General features: G+C 42.4%; 1 long non-coding RNA gene across 2 annotated transcripts in view; it reads left to right on the forward strand.

Moving 5' to 3' along the window:
- The window catches only part of LOC116596898, a 75,008-nt gene extending 70,791 nt beyond the window's left edge, over positions 1-4,217 (forward strand). For both annotated transcript variants that reach the window (XR_004288352.1, XR_004288353.1), the window contains 2 exons: positions 2,097-2,274; positions 3,538-4,217. This is a non-coding gene — a long non-coding RNA (uncharacterized LOC116596898). The remainder of the gene's footprint in view (positions 1-2,096; positions 2,275-3,537) is intronic.
- Positions 4,218-8,343: the final 4,126 nt, after the last annotated feature.

Genomic DNA, 8,343 nt, shown 5'->3' on the forward strand with positions numbered 1-8,343 from the left:
AAATAAGAGGAACTTTTTGTTTAATGGGCTTTTATGTTTAATCAGTGAAGAAGTCTCTTTCCTGAATCCTCTCTCCCCCCAGCACATTACCCTTCCATCTCTTTGCCACAACTATGTTTCAAGTCCACATCCAAACCAATGACTGTGTGAGAAATACATGCACCAAGACTGGCCTTGGACACAACTGCTATTCGCCCCTGGAGTTGAGACAGAAAGAATGAAGGGTCTTTGTGCAGGTGCACAGAGTGTGAGACACACGTGTTCAAGGAAGTGAATAGAGTTCAGAACAGCTGATGGGGAGTATTCAAAGGAAGGACGCAGGGGCATAGCACGACATGTGGAGGACTTGGCCTTTATCTTTCCTGTCACACCCTATGCATTTAATACTCATTTGTAGGAATTACTTTGAAACTACATCTCTACCTTAAATTGAAATTGTTTTTTATTCACCACTGCTGTCCTCTGTGTGTCTTTAAGGATACCTAAATAGAAAAGGAGGAGATTGCTTATCTCATGCTTTCCCATTTCCTCTGGGGAGGACTCTCTTGGCAAGATTATCTGTGGAAATCATTTATAATACCAGGGCTGGTGTTTCTCCCAGGACCTGCATGTACAATTCTTCAGACAGCCTCACCTGGACTCAATCCTAGGACACCCCTCAGAACACTGGACAGGAACTTCTTTTCTATACATAGGCTACTCACACAGCTCCCTCCTACTGACTTTTGCTGTTGAGGCAACTTTGGAGAGCATCTGTATATTCCCCCAAAGCGAGTTACTCACATTCTCCCAAATTAATGTTTTGCCCCAGGTCATTTTTATTTTGAAACCATTTTAGGCCCTGAACTGAGACTTTAAGTCTTTGCACTTCATATCACATCTATTTTAGTATCGACTGCAAATGTCAAGGTAATGACGTGTGATTCCTTTTCTGGAGCACCATTGAAGATGCTAAAGGAGAAGTGTGTCACCAGATAACCTTCTGAGGTGGCCAAGAGGAACTTACAGAGGGGAAGTCCTTATCTCTACAAGGCTGGCCTCAGTGAAAGGGACGGAAGGAATGTTTGCTGTGACCCTGTATGAGCCAGGGACTTTGCAGACATTTTGTTTAGTCTTGCCCTCACAGACATAACAGGTGGGTTTTATCATTCCCATTTTGCAGGTGTGGAAACTGGGTCTGGAAGAGACAAAGTAACTTATTCCAGGTGGGGTTTGAACACAGGTGTGCTCCCTCTGCAATTTAAGCTTTTACCAGTGCATCATGCCAGGTTCTTGGCAGGGCTAGTGACATTTAATGTCCTAAAGACAATGTGATAAGAGATGAAAACCGTGGGGCGCCTGGGTGGCTCAGTGGGTTAAAGCCTCTGCCTTCGGCTCAGGTCATGATCTCAGGGTCCTGGGATTGAGCATCAGGCTCCCTGCTCAGTAGGGAGCCTGCTTCCCCCCACCCACCCACCTGCCTCTCTGCCTATTTGTGATCTCTCTGTCAAATAAATGAATAAAACCTTAAAAAAAAAGAAAGAGAGAGAGAGAGAGAGAGAGAGAGAGAGATGAAAACTGTGGTTCTGGGGGCCCAGTGGTCATACCACAGTTTCATCTTGTCCGGGTGGGAGCAGCTGGGAGGAGGGGCCGAGGGCGGGGAAGGTGAGATTTTGCCCCACACTCCCTGTTCCTTTTGCCATTCCATATCTAGAGCAGATGCTCCCTGGGGACTCTCTTTGGGCCTCAAATTTTCAAAGAAATTCAGGAGAAAGGCAGGCAGGCCATTAGTTCTGAGCCACATACCAGGTCTGAAATAGAAAGGTGACAGTTCCCCTCTGAATAAGATGTTCCGGGAGCTGAAAAGACAAAATGAATTCCCTAGGGTTATCCCCCCTGCCTTTTGTCTGAGACAATTTTCTCTTTCCACCGTGAAACCGCGGCTCAATAACCTTTCCTGAACCTCCCAGTTTAGGTAAAGAAGTAAATTCCCTGCTGCCACAGAAACAGCCTCTGACTTAGCCAGCTACGGTGTAGGGTAGAGGCTCCGTGGTGAGGCATATTACGTAAAAGACGGTCATACCAACCAAGTGCCCATTTATGTGTTTATTCACCAGGTGCCAGAGGTGCATGTGAGAAAACCAGGCTGCCTTGTCTGCTCAACAGATGGCAGGGCCGAGTGGTTGCACAGCTCAGGAGGAGGCACTGGCCATCCTTTTGCAAAATGCAGCATCCCTGGGCAGAAAGCCTGCATTCGCGATGGTGATGATAATTTCATGGATGGGTATTCATTTGGTGAGCTTTCTCAGGGACCCTTCATTTTCTTTCTCGTATTTCTTTACAAAGTAAAAAAAGCAAAAATCAATGAATACTTTTTGGGCATTTTGTAACATGCAGATGTATGCTTTACATCAGCAAGAGCCTGAAAGGAAAGTATGTCAAATGGCTAAGAGTGATTATTTACAGTTAATGAGCTTATAGGTCTTTTGTTTTTGATGTCGATTTTCTATAAACTGAACATGGAATACTTTCCCATTAAAGATAGAAGTTCTTTTATAAATCAAAGAAAGAATAAGGAATATAGTCCGTCTCCATCTCAAGTCACCCACATAGGAGGGCGGGAGCGATGGAATCTGATTTCAAGCTCTATCTTTGCCAACAGGTGGTCCAGTGTTCAATCTCATGTCTTTAAATGCCATTTCTCTGATCCCCATTTTTATCTGTGATTGGCCTTCTTTCCTGAATTCGAGATGTGGATTTACAGATTCCCAGTCAACAGCTCCCCTTGAATGTCTGATAGAATCTCCAAATTCACATTTCCAGAACTGAAAGCATTATCCCCCGCAAGTCCACTACTCTTCAAAACCTGCTTCTCTAATAATGGCAGTTTCATCTTTCCAACTGCTCAGGCCAAAATCCTTAGACTCATTCTTGACTTATCAGTTTCTCTCACATCCTACAAACAGTCTGTCTGTAAATCTGGCTTAGTATATATGTCACATCCTGTCATATCATAAAAGCAAATCACTTCTCTTCACCTGCACTGGTAGTGCCATGAACATGCTACCGACTCTATAATGCCCAGATTCCCACAGTACCTTCCTGGCTTCTTGCTTGCATTTGATCAGGATTTTGGTAAGATAGATCCTGTTATTGTCTCTGCGTAAATTCCTCTAGAAGCTCCATCTCACTCCAGGGTAAAGGCAGCCCTTACAATAGGCTGGAAGACCCTACACCATGTTTCCCTCCTGACTCTCCCTTACCTTCTCCAGCCACACGTGTCACCGTCTGCTCCATGAATGTGGCAGATGCACTGTGGCCACAGGATCTTTGCATTTGCTGTCTCTTCTGCTGGAGCACTCTTCCCACAGATGTCAGTATGGCCTCTCCCTTGCCTCCTCCACATCCTCACACCCTTTCCCAATGCCCCTTTCCCGGGGTGGGGCTTCCTGGTTTTAAAGTCCTCCACCTCAGTCTCAAATCTTCTTTACCTCATTCCTGTTCATGCACTCTCTCTATATAGACTGGTCATCATCTAACATTTTATTTCACTTACAGATGCTGTTTATTGTCTCCCCTGAACCGGCTGGAATGTGAACTTCATGAGGAATTGTATGTCTGCTTTCATGGCTGTATCCTCAGTGCTTGGAGCAGAGTAGGCAGCAGCTGACAGAAGGCACTTGTGGTAGGCAGAACAAGGGCCCCCAAAGTTGTCCAAGTGCTGATCTCTGAAACTGACTATGTTACCTTACCGGTCTTCTGATTCTTGGGCTTTGCTGATGTGATTAAATTAAGGGTTTTGAGATGGGGAAATCTTCCTGGATTATCTGGGTCAATATAATCATGAGGGACCATAAAGGTGAGGAAGCAGGAGGGCAGAGTTGAAGAGGATGCAATGATGGAAGCAGAGGTGGGAATGATGCAATTGCTGGAAGGGTCCATGAGCCGAGGAATGTGGACAATCTCCCAAAGTTGAGATAGGCAAGGAAATGGTTTTTCCTCTGGAGGCTCCAGAAGGACTACTAACCTGGCACCCTATTTTAGACTTCTGACCTCCAGAACTATAAGAAAATAAATTTGTGTTGCTTTAAGCCACTGAGTTTGTGTTAATTTGTACACCAGCAATAGGAAACTAATAAGCACTCAAAAACATCTGCTGAAGAAATGCAGGAACGGGCAGGGCTTCCATTTCTTTGTGAAATGGGAGGCTTGGACTTAGCTAATGACCTCTAGTGCAGAATTTTTAAAAAGATTTTATTTATTTATTAGACAGAGAGATCACAAATAGGCAGAGAGGCAGGCAGAGAGAGAGAGGGAAGTAGGCTCCCTGCTGAGCAGAGAGCCCGATTATGGGTCTCAACCCTAGGATCCTGAGTTCATGACCTGAGTCCAAGACAGAGGCTTAACCCACTGAGCCACCCAGGTGCCCACTAATGCTGTATTTTAAATCATATCCTGTTTGTTTAACTGAAAAATGAATGTATGCATTTGGTAAACAATTTAATTAGTCTGAATAAGCTGTAGTGACAATAAGTTTCTTTTCTACCCCAAACATGTAGTCATTGCTCTCCCTGCTCAGAGGCAAACACTGTACCACTTTCTTGTGTGTGCTTTTGGAGAGTCCATGAACACAGATTCCACAAATTGTAGCATACTACAAACACTGCTTTGCTCATGGATTTTCACTAAGAAATAGCAGTGTGGGGCGCCTGGGCGGCTCAGTGGGTTAAAGCCACTGCCTTCGGCTCAGGTCATGGTCTCAGGGTCCTGGGATCAAGTCCCACATCAGGCTCTCTGCTCAGCAGTGAGCCTGCTTCCCTCTTCCTCTCTGCTTGCCTCTTTGCCTACTTGTAATCTGTCTCTGTCAAATAAATAGACAAAATCTAAAAAAAAAAAAAAAAAAAAAAAAAAAAAAGCAGTGTGAAGATTGTTCCACATCTGCATGCCTAAAATGCCCTCCTTCTTGTCCAGAGCTGCATTGTGTTTCATTCCCTGACATCTACAGATTGCAGTCTATTTCACCAGTTCCCTAGTGACAATAGGTTGGTTGTGTCTAGTCTTGGGTTCTATAATCTTTGAATATATATCTTTGCACACATGCATATCTGAAGGATGAAATTTTAGAAGGGGAATGCATTATCAAGGGATGGGTACCCTTTTTATTCTGATACTGCCGAGTGCTCTTCCAAAGAGGACAGAACTCCTCTCACTGACACGGCTTACTCATGGCCTTACTAAAACTTTATTACTAAACTTAATGAGAAGCTTTATCAAGCTGCTAGATGAAAAATGATACTGTGCTGTTTCATATGAGGTTGACCATCTTTTATGTGGCCATGAACCCTTTGTGTATGTATTTATGTGAATTTCCTATACATGCTTCTTCTCATTTTTCTATGGGCTCATTGGCCTTTTAAAAATTTTATTTAGAAACTATACATATATATATATATATATATATATATAGAGAGAGAGAGAGAGAGAGAAAGAGAGAGAGAAAGAGAGAGAGAGAGGAGGTTAGGCTCCTAACACTTATTAAGCAGGTATTTGTCCAGTCGGTAGTTTATTTGTTTTACTTTGCTCATGATATTTGTTACCATGTATAAAATGTTTAATTTTATCAAGTCAAATGTATCAGTGACTTCTTCTATGGCTTCTGGGCTTTGCATATTGCTTAGAAATGCACTCTCCATTCCTGTGGTGTAAAATATTCTCATAGCCTCTAGTGCTTTGCTCTAATACTTATATAGCTTTTATCATTATGTATAGATTTACCTAGAATTTATTAGGAATAGGTATCAAATGAGAGATTCAGTTCCTTTTTTCCCCCCAAGCTGGCAACTTAATTGTCCTGATACGCTTTAATGAAGGATTTGTTGCCCCCACTGCTTTGAAGTGCCATCTTTATCCAATAACAAATTTTCATAAGCATTTGTGTCTCTTTCTGGGCTCTTTTCTATTGAATTGCTCTGCCTGTTTAATCACGGGTCACTACCCAGGTAATTCTATTAATTATTGTGGCTTTGATAGTGCATTTTAGTACCTAGGATTTGTCTCCTCTCATTTTTCTTCTTTTTAGAAAATTTCTTGTTATTCCAGTACATTAGTTTTTCCATACAAACTTTAAAATGAGCTTGTTATATTCCAAAAAAAACCCTTGTGGTATTTTCATTGGGAAAGCATTCCATTTATAAATTAATTTATGGTGCACTGGCATATTTACAATGCCTAATATTCTTTAAAAATTAGTTCAAATGCTGTTCTTATCATAGAAATAATACAGGTTCATTATAAAAAAGTTCTGGCAATTCTGTAATGTATGAAGTAGAGTATGAAAGTTCCATTTCTCCACCACTCCCCACTTCAATCCTTCCCCCAGAGGTAAACACTGTTAATAATTAGGCATTCATCCTAGAAGGTGTTTTTAAGCACATTCATAACCATGCATATATATACACACATACATATATATACACACATTTTAACATGTGTATATTTTGTTATAAAGCTCTAACTTCATATCACATATACTGTTTTTAATCCACTTTTTAAAATCAGTTATGTATCAGTCATATACACGTTGCTACTTATAGATATACCATATCCTTTTAGAGGTCACATGGTGGCCCCCTGAATGGTAGGACAAGGATACCCCAATCAATTTACCCATTCTCCCCCGGATGAATGTTTACATTGTTTCCAGCTTTTTAAAATTACAAACAATGCTGCAGGGAACAGCTTTGAGCATTATCTTTGCACCTTTGTGCAGGTGTTTCAACCAGATACATTCCTAGAAATAGAACTGCTGGGTCGGAGTCTAAATTCTCTTTCAGTGGTGAGGTGTTATGAAATAAGAGTGACTTCTCCATCAAGGGGAGACTTGTCTGAGATTATGCCCTTCTCCAACACCACCCTCCCCTAAGCCCAAGTGGTGGCACTGCCAGTGGTGGGGAATTTGGAATCCTGGGGAGCTCTTGATCCCTTTACAAATGCATACAGGTCCAGTGCCTGGTTGGGTGAACGCAGCTAACAAGCTCTGGGGCTATAGTTTTGGTCCCACTGAAGACCCTGGCTCTGAACCCTCACCACATGTTGGGCAGGGAAGCTAGGGGAGAGCCTCAGAGATGGATGGGGTTGGAAGGGGTGTTCCTGGTCTACTGATCTGTAACCTGGCATACATTTTCCCATAGAAAGGTTATAATTAGGAAGAGTGGGAGGTGACACTGAAGGATTAATACAGCATTTGTTCATGTCTTCAGGGACTCTGAAGAATAAATGGGCTTTTGCAGGTTGCTAGCTAGAGAATCAAGTGATTGTAAATAGTAGTTCTGATAGGAATATGCTTTCTGTGTCTAGACAGTTTACTTACTGAGCTTTGCTCAGTAATTTGTGAATTAGAAGCTGTGCATGGAAGACAACCCTCCAGCCATGACCACCTCCCCCAGTGCATTTTCCAGTCTCCACTTCTTTCTCTTGGGTGATCCCAGGTCTCCCAGTCTTGTACTGGTGCCAGAATGGGTCTGTGATGCCTAGAACATACCTTGTGGTTTAGTTACATCCTTCTACTGGTCTTTAGTCCACTCTGTCTTCCCTTTCAAACCTTCATTACTTTCCTTAAACTCTTCACAGAACCCCAGTTCTCTCATTGTTTGATGGTGTAATCTCCTATATGACCAAAAAAGGCTTACATTGTGCAAAAACTGCCCTAATTTCCTGCCTCCCACTTTACCCCAAATGTATTCACGTGTCCAGTCTCAAAGGATGAATACCCCAATTAAGGCCAGTCTATGCTCTATATCCCCGCCCTGTCTATCTTCTTCTCCATCAGTTATTGCTTCTGTCTTACATAATGGGCCGCTGCACTGCACCACTGTAGGGTGTGCCAATCACATGCAATGTGATGTAAATGATGCCACCTGGAGTTGGCAGTGGACAGCTACTCCTCTACCATCTCTTTCTTCCCAGTGTGCCATTAACAATAGTCTCCCTTCCTCTGTGTCCCTCTTTGACTACCACTCATTCTCTCTTCTCTAAGACAGTCTTCTTAAAAGATTTATACTCGGCGCCACTTCCTTAACCTCCTTTCACTCTCCCTTGAGCTGCAATTCATTTATTCTTTCCATCTATATTTATTAAATACCTATTAAATGTCTAGTACCATGCTCAATGCTCAAACTCCAAAAGCAAATAAAAAAATATAAGGCCTCTCACACTCACAAAGCTCATAGACTATTGAGAAAGAGAAACAGACAATAATAAATCACATTTAAAACGTACATAGTTCCAAACAGAGTTGGGCTTTATGCCCCTATAAATGGAGGCAACATATGAGAGTCTTATGTATACCAAGGGGGATGAGCTGCT

Source organism: Mustela erminea, chromosome 8 (assembly GCF_009829155.1).
Source record: "Mustela erminea isolate mMusErm1 chromosome 8, mMusErm1.Pri, whole genome shotgun sequence".
NCBI lineage: Eukaryota > Metazoa > Chordata > Mammalia > Carnivora > Mustelidae > Mustela > Mustela erminea.